The 13,288-nt window shown below is 41.2% G+C and overlaps 1 pseudogene across 1 annotated transcript; it reads right to left on the bottom strand.

Moving 5' to 3' along the window:
* Window positions 1-360: 360 nt before the first annotated feature.
* LOC307069982 (centrosomal protein of 78 kDa-like) lies at window positions 361-9,208 on the bottom strand (annotated as a pseudogene). Its single transcript has 7 exons — window positions 9,152-9,208; window positions 8,646-8,705; window positions 7,845-7,866; window positions 7,466-7,575; window positions 5,071-5,239; window positions 2,955-3,064; window positions 361-756 (listed from the first exon to the last, which is right to left on the bottom strand). The product of its transcript is annotated as a centrosomal protein of 78 kDa-like (transcript).
* Between the last annotated feature and the right edge of the window lie 4,080 nt (window positions 9,209-13,288).

The raw sequence follows: 13,288 nt of genomic DNA, 5'->3' as shown, positions 1-13,288 counted from the left end.
CTAACCTGTCTGCACTGCTGTAAAACACTGTCTGTTCACAGGGTTCTGATGACAATAAAAGGTATTCATATCTGTAAAGTGCCAAGGGCTCTGCCTACTTTATTTTATTTTGGGGTTGTCAACAGACACATCACATGCTTCCCTCTTTCCTAAGGCCTGGACCTCACATGAAAGGGAGAAAAGGTGACCTCGTATCTGGATATGGATTTTGTCACTTCAAGAGCTTTATTATATTAAAATTAATATCTAATAAATATTAAACACTATGTGTCAGGAACATCCTAGGTACGTTCCATAAGAACCACAAATAATATTAACAGCTAACCATTAAGGAAGTAATTAACTGTTAAGGAATAACCATTAAAGCTGTTTTAATTTTAGCACACCAGAAAATATAAGGGGTATAAATTCTAGTAGCATTAAAAAAAAGAAAGAGGGCTTCCATGGTGGCGCAGTGGTTGAGAGTCCGCCTGCCGATGCAGGGGACACGGGCTCGTGCCCCGGTCCGGGAGGATCCCACATGCCGCGGAGCTGCTGGGCCCGTGAGCCATGGCCGCTGAGCCTGCGCGTCCAGAGCCTGTGCTCCACAACAGTGAGAGGCCCGCGTACCGCAAAAAAAAAAAAAAAAAAAAAAAAAGAGTTACCAATTCTAATAGTAGCTTTTCCTTTTCGACCACTTTCCAAAATTATAGTTCTCTTTTTCTGTCTAGAAGCTTTGGATGGTTCCTTCACCGATGGAGAAGTTATCCACTGGTACTGAGAGAGAAATGATAAATATGCCATTTAAATTACAGGTAATTTAGGAGGGTTTGATCTTCATTAGAAATTAAGATATTTTAAGTTAATAAAAGGTCTTCAATCTGCATTTCTGGGAAGCTAAATTAAAGCATCACACAACATTTTCAAAAACAGAAAAGCCATTTCATTTGACTAAAAACTTAGTTTTAAGATGGCAGAAAGTACCTTGATAATTTTCTTTTAAGAAAGAAAGAAAAACAAGCCATTAAAGAGAAATTCTTCCGAGAGAATTAAAACATGTTATATACCTCTGACTTAGCACTCCTTCCATTCTGGAGACCTTTTTTGCTAATTGCTTTCATCACAGAATGATTTAAAGTAAAATAAATTGAAATTAGAGTAATTATTTCCCAATGAGTGGCTATTTCCATTTAAAACCAAAAGCCAACTAATTATTGCTTTTCCCATAAAATTAAATATGAAACCTACATTATGTAATTATACACTTATTTCCCCCTTTGTGTATTCTAATTTCTTCCTCAAAAACCTAAGATGCCATCTTGCAGACTGCCCCCCAGTGTCTACTATTTTGGCAGCAGCAAAGGTCAGCTTTAAACATTTTGCACCTAAAGTGGCTTTAGATACCTTTGGATAGAAAGTACAGTCTGAGCACCATCCAGACGCTTAGATACCTAAAGGGCATCCAAGATAACAAACCAAAGTCCTGATATTCTCTCAAAAGCTGCTCCTCCCATCAGCCCCCTTCTTCTAAGTGATACCACCCAGTTGCACACATAATCATCAACGACTTGTCTCCTTGTTACTATTTCCTTCATACCCCACATCTAATCTATCTGCAGGTCTTGATAGCTACACCCTCAAAACACAACCTGAATTCAACCACTTTTCACTTGCTCCAAACTTCCAACCTAACCTAGGCCATAAACTTCTCTTATTTGGAGCACTGTGACAGTCTCCTAACTGGCCTCCCTGTTTCTCTTCTTTATCCTCCCAAGTCCATTCTCTATACCAGGTCACCTTATTGAGATACTATTTGGATCATGCCTTTTTCCAGTTCAAACCCCTCTACTCATTTAGAATAATCCACATCTTTACTCTGGCCTTCAAGACTTAACAAGAGCAGACCCCTGGCTAGCTCCCTGACCTCATGTCATACCACACTCTTCTTCACTCGGTACTCTGGCCATGTTGGCCTCCTTGCTTTTCCTTAAATACTCCACCCACCTACATGCCTGCATACTCATTGCCTCCTTGTCCTGGAATGTGCTTACTCCAGTTCTTCCATGGCTTGCTCCTCTCTTCATTCATGTCTCTGTTCAAATGCCACTTCTCCAGTGAAGCTGTCCCCTAACAAACCTATCCAATGGAGTCCTACCTGCTCTCCCTCACTCTCCTTACTTTAAGATATTTTTGCACTTCCTACCCTCTAAAATTATATTACTTATCTGTTTACTCATTTCTATCTGAACTCCCTCACTCTCCTTACTTTAAGATAATTTTTGCACTTCCTACTCTCTAAAATTATATTACTTATCTGTTTACTCATTTCTATCTGAACTCCTTCACTAGAATGTAAGCTCCACGAGGGCAAGACTTTTGTCTGTCTGGTTCACTGCTTTATCCCTAGTGCCTAAACCCATATCTGGCACACAGAAGATATTTTAAAAATTGCTTGTGATTCTGACAAATGAATAAAGTGCTCCTGGCAAGAATTCAGAGGTTGCACAGGAAAGAAATAATGCTCTTGGTGGAAGTAGGCTTAGTATCTAGGTTCACCTCTATTCAGAGTAGAGATAAGAACAATTTACAAGTAAAATTCACTTTAATTAGTACATTATCTGCTAAAAACATAAGGGAAGTGCAACACTAGAAAAGTACAGTTGAAGCTTGAACAACATGGGTTTGAACCTCGCGGGTCCATTGACACACGCATATTTTTCAATAAATATGTACTATCGTCCTACACGATCCAAGGTTGGTTGAATCCACAGATGTGGAACCACTGACTATAAACTTATACCCAGATTTTCAAATGCGTAGGGGTCGGCACCCCTAACCCCACGTTGTTCAAGGGCCAACTGTGTGTGATGAGGAAAGTTAAACACATTAAATTTTAAAAAACTGTCAATACGTGAACAAATTCTTTTTGTTTTGCTACGCGTTTATCAATTTCAAAAAAGTGACCACATACCAACAAGTGGATTTTTTCTTATATCCAGAACGAGCAGAGTTCTGTTGGTTTCAAGGGCCTTTAGTAAAGCCTTTGCTCCTTCACTGGTGAGGCCACACTGCTGCAGGTCAAGTGCTTTCGATGGAAGACAAAAGGTCACTTCCTAACTCTACAGATTTAACATATAGACAACTCTCATTTTCTCACGTGTGGAAGAGTCCTGCACAAGACAAGTCATGGCAGGTTTGTAATTTTGGGTATGGAAAAAAACAGAAACGTATATGCACACACATAATGCATGATCCAATTTAAAAACCTCTTCTTGAATGTGCAATGATAACCCTGGCTTTAGTATCAATAAATCATCCAACATATTTTACAATTACAGAACTGAAGAATAACTGTATATAATGTACGAGCAAAAAGCATCACAAAATGAATCTCAGTTCCTAATTAGCAAGGGCGGCAGAGGCATGTAAACCTCACAAGCAAAACCTGGTGGAGCTCAGAAATGCACTGCATTCTTTTGATCATGATCTTCAGCTCCAAATCACACTTGAAACTAGCTAAAAGGGGAAAACAAAATAGAAGAAATGTAATAACTGTTAGTTTTAGAGGACAAAAGGACAAGTCTAAGAGGATACAAATAATAACAAATTCAAACAATGTGTGAATAGAGAATACATAGTAAAAACCTATCATGAAAGTATGATGGTCAAGAACTCTCTCCATAAAAAGTCAGACAAAAACCAGAAAAACTGAACATGAATTCTAGTAGTTCTGGGGCTGAACAACCTACTCATTTAAACCAAAGGGATCATCACCAAAGCACAGGTATTAAAAAATATTACATGAAAGGAAACCATGATGAGTCTTTTTTTTAAGTGTTGTGTGGACCATCACATTAAAATAACTGGAGTCTTTCAACACCCCCATGGCACATAGAAATAGCAAGTAAGACATACGGATCTGACAGGATATGATACAACCCTTACAAACTCTCACTACAGAAGAATGGACACAGGGTATAATTAACCAAATAGCCAAATTAATACAAACAGCCAGTAAACCTCACCAGTAAATCAAATGAATACAAAATAAAACAAAATGTAGTTATTTTCCTATCAGATTAAGCCAGGATTCTGTAAGAAAAGCCTTTAAATCATGTCTATACCCTTTTGATCCAACAACTCTCTTTCTAAGAATTTAACCAAAAGAAATAGTCAGAGATATAGGTAAGGATATATATCAGAGTACTATTTGTAACTGAAAAACTGGACAAAGCTTATATACAAGAATGGATAAGCTACGTGCACTGTGGCATATTCATATAATGAAATACTGAACAATCACAAAAAATGATGCAGGAGATGCAAATTTACTGACTTGCTAAAATGCTCATACTAAATTAATTGAAAAAAGTTATAAAATTTGGAGTAATCCCACTTGCATAGAAAATGGAGAGGTACTCATTTTTGTAGTTTTACATTTTTTTACAAGTGCTACAAGCCACTGTTTGTGAGAGGCAGGCTTCACATCTACTGTTGGGGTGGACTATAAATTGGCACAGCATTTCTGGGTGGTAATTTGGCCATGTGTATCAAAAGTCTTAAAAATATGTCACACTTAGTCATTCCACTTGTAGTACCTTATTCTACAGAAGTAATCCCGACGGACACAGAGATGTATATACAACGTATTCACATTGTTTCTGACAGGGAAAAGCAAACTGTCTAAATCGAATTGCAAAGAATTGATTAAACTATGGGACATCAATACGACGCAATACTACATGATACATCATTAAGTGAAAAAAGCAGGAATATGAAATAGCAAGTATACTACAATTCTATTTTTGTAATCCCTAAGTGTACAAATATATTTGTAGAAAAAAAAAGACTGAAAGTATATACACCAAAATGAACAGTGATTATGTCTGGGTATTAAAATTATAGGTAATTGTTCTCTTGTTACTCTGTATTTTCTATAAAGGATATATGCAACTCTTAGAGAAAGTTTAAAAACAAAATAAAAGCTATCAGTAAAATGAGGCTTTAAAAAAATCCTATCACAATAGTATCATGCCAAAAGCTAAGCATATTTCATATTAAAACTTCAATAGTTTCAATTTTAGAATTTACCTCTAAGCCATAAATCCTCACTAAGAGATTCTGCCAAAGCACTTGCACCCAGGTCACCAATGAGCGTGGTGCAGTTCAGAGTGATGCGCTTCAAACCAGCCATACAGTCAAGATCAGGTCTCCTGGAACGAAGACTCTCAGCCCAGGTTTCTTCATGCTTTCTGGTAGTCTGATATGTCAAAGATTTAATGGGATGAAATTAAGATGCCTGAATAAGGAAACAGGGTGTGCCTACTGAGTATGGTTTATTATGTCAGAGATTTACACACACACACATATCAAGCATATATGCCAGGAGCATCAACCTGAGAAATTCAAGTCACTTCTGCTTTACGAGTCCAGTGACGCAGATTCTACTCGGTCAGTGATTAGATTCTAGACACTGGATAGCCTGTTTCTGAACACTTATGTAAAGTTGGACAACTCAATTACAGTCTATGAATTATTTTCCTTATCTTCTAAGTCAGGGAATTGGTTCTAAATTCTATCATTGCTGAGGCTCTAAATTTCATCATTCTGTCCTCCAGTGGTCTCCAAACACCTGACTGGGCAAACCATAAGAAAACTTTTTAATATGCATCTTATTTATTAACAAATTATATACACAAAGTTCCATACATATAATTTATGTACATGATAAACTACACAGATTTTTTAAAATAATACAAAGGTAAAAATGTTCTAATATTTTCTTTTCCTAACTCCTAAGGCATTATTTTATTTTACTTATTTTTTATAAATATTTATTTATTTGTTTGTTTGGCTGTGCCAGGTCTTTAGTTGCAGCATGCCGGATATTTTAGTTGGGGCATGTGGGCTCTTAGTTATGGCAGGCACGTGGGATCTAGTTCCTCGAGCAGGGATCGAACCCAAGCCCCCTGCATTGGGAGCACATAGTGTTAACTGCTGGACCACCAGGGAAGTCTCAAGCATTATTTTAAAAACTATATTTACAAAATGTATATCTCACATGCTACCTAGGGTATGCACACAAGCTTTAGAGGCCTGGACTATGCACAGCCAGTTTGATGTGCCTTGGAAAAATAATGGTTTGACATTTAAGTAAAAGTACTGTCTTAAAGACATTCAGTTCTTTATATTCATAAAGTAAATTTTGGTAACAGGGAACACTGATTGTAAATGAAAAAAGTCTTACTACATTCTTGAAAAAATAAAAGACTCAAAGTGCCTTTGTTACTCTAAAAGGAAAATCATTAGTGTCATTTTTCTATTAACAATAACTTATCAAAGCTCCAAGGAGAAACAACAGCAATCACTTACACAGTGCTTAGTATGTGCCAGGCACTATTTATACAAATGAGTGCATTTAAACCTCATAATGAGGCATAGAGGTTAAGTGATTTGCCCATGGTCACTAGCTATGAAATGGGAGAAAGGGAATTTGAACCTAGGCCATTTGGGTTCCGCACCCAAGTTCCTGACTGTTTTCTACCTCAGGGGTCAATGGACTTGCCCTGTATAGGCTCAAAGAATTTTTCAATTTTTAAAATCTAAATTTAAACATTTCCAGATTTGTGGGCTATACAGTTTCTGTTGCAACTACTCCGCCCCACTGGCGTAGGGTGAAAGTAGACATAACTACCATGTAAACAATGGGTGCGACTATGTTCCAAAAAAACTTCCTTTACAAAACCAGGCAACGGGCTGCATCTGGCCTACCAGCCAGAGTTTACCTATCCCTGAGCTGCATCATCAAACTATTAAAAAGCCTTCATATCAAATTATTAAATAACTTTAGGCCTAAATACAGTCATAATAACCACTGTAAAGTTTTAAGGTATTATTTTAAAAACTGTATTTACAAATTGCTGATGTACTGATTTTTATTAGTTTAAAAACTACAGCAGCTAATAAACACTTGATTCATTTAAGTCTTGAAGACTGTAACGGCATAGTTTCTTCACAGTATTACAATAAATGTTTTCAGTAAAAAAAATACATAAAAGTATTATTAGGTATTATATATTAAATCTCTTATTTCTAAAATTAAGTGGACTATCTTTATTAAATGGTAGAATCCCAAACTGAAAAGTGGTCATATTCTTTCAGCAAAATGAAAGCTGCACTCACATGTATCAAAAGACAAAAATTAGGGCTGCCCTGGTGGCACAGTGGTTGAGAGTCCGCCTGCCGATGCAGGGGGCACGGGTTCGTGCCCCGGTCCGGGAAGATCCCACATGCCACGGAGCGGCTAGGCCCGTGAGCCATGGCCACTGAGCCTGTGCGTCCGGAGCCTGTGCTCCGCGACGGGAGAGGCCACAACAGTACCGCAAAAAAAAAAAAAAAAAAAGACAAAAATTAACTGCCCTCTATATCAATATATTAATGTGTTTCAATCACATATGTTTTCATGAAAGTTTAAACATAAAATCACCTTTAAGATCTAGGCCATGTGATCTGCTCCCTGCCATGTCAGAATACACCCCGTGAAGTTTACTTAACTTGTCTTAAGTGTGATAGAATTCTTTATACCTTGACAAATAACTAAAAGGAAAAAAAAAACCACATACACAATAAGATGAAGAGCCTATACATTTGTCAATCTTGACTTATTTGCTTTTCTTGAGTCAATTGGAGGTTTATAGCCACATTCTCAAAATCATTAACTACAATCCGCCCAAACAGGTAATTGACGAACAGATGCATTCTAAAACTTGTCAGTAACAAAGTGCTATTCCAGTTTACAGCAACAGTTTAATTCTATTTAGATACTAAAACTGAATACACTGAATACTGCAAACTTTATGCCCAACCACTCAGCAAAGTACTACATACCTTTTCAGATATAGGAAAAAAAAGAAAAAAAGAAAAAGCATAAGATTCTTCCTATTTTCATTTCCAAAGATACATCCCAATCTTAATGATCAATCAGTGATTTAAACGTCAACTATAAACCCAGTATTTTATTAGCTGCTATGCAGTATACTAGAGCAATAGAAGAGAGAGGACCTCAAACCCTCTGTTCCCTCAAATTGAAAAGCAGGCTTCCTGACCCCTCCAGACCACTACTGGACACAGGGAAGGCACACTAATGTTTCAGGACCCCAACCAACAGCCACCTGCTTTGTGATTACTTCCATGACACACCCTCACCAACACCACTGAGTTTGCTGCTCCTACGGGACGTTACATGTATTTACTATTTTAACACATAACACAGTGCATCATAATTATGATTGCAGATAGATGTTCTAACAATTTAAAGAGAATGATGACTTTTTTGCTCTTTACATCTTGCTATTTCCCTTCCCATAATATTTCTTGAAGAGAAACCATAAAAATATAGACAAACACAAAACACAGAAAATATACAAAATGTGTGGTTTGTGGCTTAACACAAAGTTAAGTAAAATTAGTTCTGACAGTATCCAGAATGACAAAATTTCATGGTACAAATGAGAATGGACCAAGGTTTGAGCAGGTACAGGAGACAATCCAGGCATGAACAACACCAAGAAAAGGTAGACAGGAAGTAACATGGTGTGTAGGAAATCACGAGACCAGTCTGATGGGAAGAGACATAAACAAGACTGAAACTCACTTTCTAAACCTCCATCTCCAACTGGACAATTCGCAAGACACAGGTGCACCAAAGTGGCCAATTTATTCAATCCCTTTAATATGGAGGAAGAGTTTAAAATTTTACTGGTTTAATTTGCCCCAAAAGCAACTATCAAATGTTGGCAGGACACAATGAAGGCTTACCTTTGTTAACATAGTTAAGCCTCTCTCTCTCACAACTAGCCCACTTAGCTCCACGTTCCTTAGCGCACCCGATGCACTTACACAGCGTTTAAGAGCTTTACACAATTGGAAGGTCACATCTTTATTTCTTTTCGCAGGAACACGACTTCTGTAAACTTTATTTCTGCCAGAAGCTAAAGCAAAATTATTGTAAAATAAGTGATTTAAAACACACATTTTATCATCATTAAAAAGCATTAAAAAAAGCATCTGCTCTGTGCTAAGGATTAGAAACGACTCCTGCCCTTAAAGCCTTCATTAAGGAGGGACATGTGTAAACTCAAAATTTCAATCACATGAGATAAAGAAACATAACCTTTATGCACAGAGGTTCCTTTGGAGGCAGAATGTTATATCCAAGTGATGGCTTCATGATACCCCTGAAGCAGAATCTAGAAAGATGAGGCTATGCAGAGTTGGAGTAGGAGGTGCATTAACTGCAGAGGGAACATCTGTGAAAAGACACTCAAGCCTGACTCCTGCTGGGCACTGTAAATACTGCAGGTGGGGATGACTAAAGGCCAGGGGTCCAAGTGTGAGAAGACACAGAAATGAAAGAGATGTTGGCCCAAGCAAGCCTGGGAGAAAGCATGGCTCGTATCCCACAGGTGGTGAGACCTGGGGCTACCACTGGCTGAGTAAGGGTGCCTCCGCTGATTAGAAAAAGGCTCCCCGCTGCTGAAGGACCGACTAGATAAAGGGAGTGATCACAAAAAGCTCCCCTTCCTCAGGGCAAAGAGCCCTATGAGGCTTGGCCGAACACAGTTCAGACTACACGCCTCCGTGCAGAGCACACGCTGGGCGGCTAGTATGCAGTAACTCTGTGTGGGCAAGCCATTAGCAGCATTATTTTAAGCACATCTTTTTATGTTAGAAGATCACTTAACCCAAGCAGGCGGATGAACCTAGAAGAACTGAATCCAGGGGCCGTGAACCACCCAGGAGTTTCTGCCATAGTCTGGGCCAAATGTAATATGGATGAAGAAGCAAATTTAGGAGGAGGCCAAAATTTACAAGATAGACCCACTGGATGCAAGACATAAAGAAAGTTCAGTGAAGGAACTCTGAAGAGAATGGGCTCTACAATAAATTTTTCTTACATTCAATGTAAAATATTAGGCAAAATTAAGTACAGTGGCCTTTAAGGTCCCTTCCAGCTCTAATTTCTTTTGATTTCTAACTTATTACTCTGGTTAAGTAAAGTCCCTTCAGAGGTACAGAACAGTTCTTATACCTGAATGGGATGCAAAGAATAATCTGACTTCTCTTCACCAGGGGATGAGTTGAACTATCCTTGCAGAAGAGATAACAGATGGTGTGAACCCCAGATCCTGGAAAAGGGCCAGGCACACGATGAGTATTCAGCTTTTTGAAAACAAATGAACAATCATTTCCTCTCCTACATCTTCACACCCTTACTCTGCTGGTTACTTTCTCACAGCTTATAAACATCCTCAAATATACCCACTTAAAAATCTCTCAGACCTATGATTCTTTGGATCTTCTTGTGGGTAACCTAAGTCTCTACCATGCCTTCAAACACCTGTCCTCCCAAAAAGCCCAGATCTGTACCTTGGGTCCAGACCCGTCTACCAGGCCCCTCTAAAGCACTGAAGATCAAGTAAGATCCTCTCGCCACCCCCAATACCTTCCTACTGTGCTCTGTATCTCTCAAAAAGATGCAGCTGTAAACTGTCACCCATGCTTGCTGCCCTCCCTTTTCTAACTGGTCACCAGGCCTCACCCATTCTCTCTCAGATCTGCAAAATCCAGTCCAACCTTTTATAACTTAAGTGGGACCCTCAGATTACAACTCAGCCTGCACCAAATCAACTGCCTTCCACATGGAGGTCCGAGTGAGTCTCTAAACCACAAGTCCATCTCTTCTTTGGTGTTTCCCACAGCCTTCAGGATAAACACCCAAACTTCTGGCAGGACAAACAAGGCCCCCTTCTCTTGGGCCCCACTAAGTTTCCAGTATCAACTCTCATTTCTTTCCCAAACCCTGAGTTCCAGTCCTATACCTTAGTTTTGCCATATTTTCTTATAGTTCTCAAACTTTGACACACACTGCTCCCTCCTGCCACCCCAGGACCTTCTACATATCCTTAGAAAGGATGGCACCTCCTCCAAGAAGCCTACCCTGAACTTTCCCTTCCAAGATTCTGTGCTCTGCAAAGGGGAAAGATCGGGGGGAGGGATCCATTAGGAGTTTGGCATTAACATATACACACGACTCTGTATCAACTAGATAATCAACAAGGACCTACTGCATAGCACAGGGAACTCTACTCCATAGCCTGTAACAAACTGTGCGGGAAAAGAATCTGAAAAAGAATGGATACATGAATAACTAAACCACTTTGCTGTACACCTGAAACTAACACAATATTGTACATCAAGTAACCTCCAATATAAAATAATAATTAAATTTTAAAAAAAGATTCTGTGCTCTGGAGCACCAGAACTCACTTCTTCCAGAGCACTGACTACTGTGCTTGTGTTTACCTGCCGCCCAGTAGAAGGGGAGATTACCTAGGGCAGAAGCATCGTCTCCAGCAGCCCTCGGTTCTGACAACTCATTCAAGTGCCAGGCTACTTTACACACATAACCTGCTTAATTAATTCTAAGAACCCACAGAAAGAGTGGTTATTAATGTCATTTTACAAGTGTGGGGATTGTAGTCCAAAAGAAACCTGCCCAGGCCACAGACAGCATAAGCCCTGGAATTCAAACCCTAAGCTGCCTTCACACCGGTGATCTTTGCACTATATGATACGAGTATTGAAAAAATTTTTTTTTTCCTGAACCCTGTTTGAATGGAAAGGAAATGAAGCTGGGATATATCCATTTCCTAATCGCTTTGGTGTGTACCAGGCAAAGTCATTCAACAGACCAGGTAACATCTGTGCAACAATGAACGATGCTCCAAACTGTGCTAAGTGTTCTACTTTGTAGAGTCTAGAAGCATTAACACAGTGCATCCTTGTAACCACCACAGAGACTGGGACCTGTTAAGCCCACGCTACAGATGAGAACACTGAGACCTAGAAGCCTTAAGGCACTCGGCCGGGGTCACCGAGCCGGCAGGAGTCCTAGGCCGCACGCCCCGTCTAGTGCACGCACACCCGGGCACTGGGCACTGGTTCTAGTGCCCACCCTCCACCTTGCACCATCAAAAACCCCGCTTCTCAGCGCCAACACGAGGGGCCCTGGAAGCGGAAAGTACAAACCTGTCTCGACAAGCCGTGGCTGGAAGAAGCTCTGGATACAGATCAGGGGCAGCGGGTGCTCAGGAGCGGCGCCCAGGGCACCCCGCGGAGGCGGTCGGCCTTAAGTCCAGCGGGGCGTCCCGCAGGGAAGCGCGCACGGAGGGCAGAGGCACCAAGTCCTGCAGCGCGCACAGGTCCTCAGAGCGCGGAAAGAAGTCGGCCACGCTGTCCCGGCGCAGCTTCACCGAGTGATCATGGCCCGAGCACGGCCTCGGGGACGCTGGCTGCGGACACGATGGCCACACCCGCCTGGGGGCCGCGGCCCCTCGGGCGCCCACCGCCCGGCGGCTGCGGCCCCGCAGCGTGCGCAGGACCGGCGTCGCAGCCAGAAGACATAGGGCCACGGGCCCCAGCTACGCCAACCCCCCCGCCATGCCGCGCTCCGGACACCCCGCGTGGCCTGGTGTTGGCGCAGGCATCTAGGCCCTCCACGCCGCGGGGCTGGGGTTTACGTCAGCAGGCGGGACCGTTGGGGCGGGGCTCGAGGACGTCTGCACGCTCGCCGTGCGTCCGCACGCAGCCCTGTCTCCCACGGTGACGCGGCCTGAAGAGTAGGGGCTTGAGCTCTGAGACTAAGGCAGCGCGAAACGTACGAGGTGTGGAGACTTTGGGCTTTCCAAAAAGCGTTTGCTGACTCATCCAAACAAAAGTGAGACCTGGTTGTATCAACGCATTTTAAAAGTAAACTCCCGTAAGTGTCTGTGCTCCCCCCACCCAGGAGAGAGCGTGCACTCCGTGAGGGACACACGAAAGGCTGAGTGAACGTCTGCCTGTGGTCCTTTACCTGGTGCACAGGTGTGTGAATTTATGTGGAGAGCCCTTAATTTCTGTAGTTTCTGCTAACTTGACACGGTAGTTGGCAAATGGTGATGTGTTCCATGCATTCAGGACATGATCGTGGTTACTAATAATCACTTTGTTTGGTACTGACAACTCCACAGAGAATTTACTACTGAATATCCACTTTCCAGAAGAGAAACTGAGGCGTAGGAAGTGAAGTGACTGAGTAAGAGTAAGGACTCAGACAACTGGTGTTAGTAAATTAACCCTGCAAGGAGGCCGTTAGCCTGCGGTGGCTCTAGTGATGCGGCCGCCTATGTAAACCAACAAAAATCTAAGCCTGTCAACGCCTCAGGGTGGCGAACACTGCTGAGGACAACCAGTCACAAACCACCAACTA

Source organism: Hyperoodon ampullatus (genome assembly GCF_949752795.1).
Source record: "Hyperoodon ampullatus genome assembly, contig: scaffold_732, whole genome shotgun sequence".
Classification (NCBI taxonomy): Eukaryota; Metazoa; Chordata; class Mammalia; order Artiodactyla; family Ziphiidae; genus Hyperoodon; species Hyperoodon ampullatus.
Note: the sequence above shows the minus strand (reverse complement) of the source record. Positions and strands in the feature narration are given on the sequence as shown.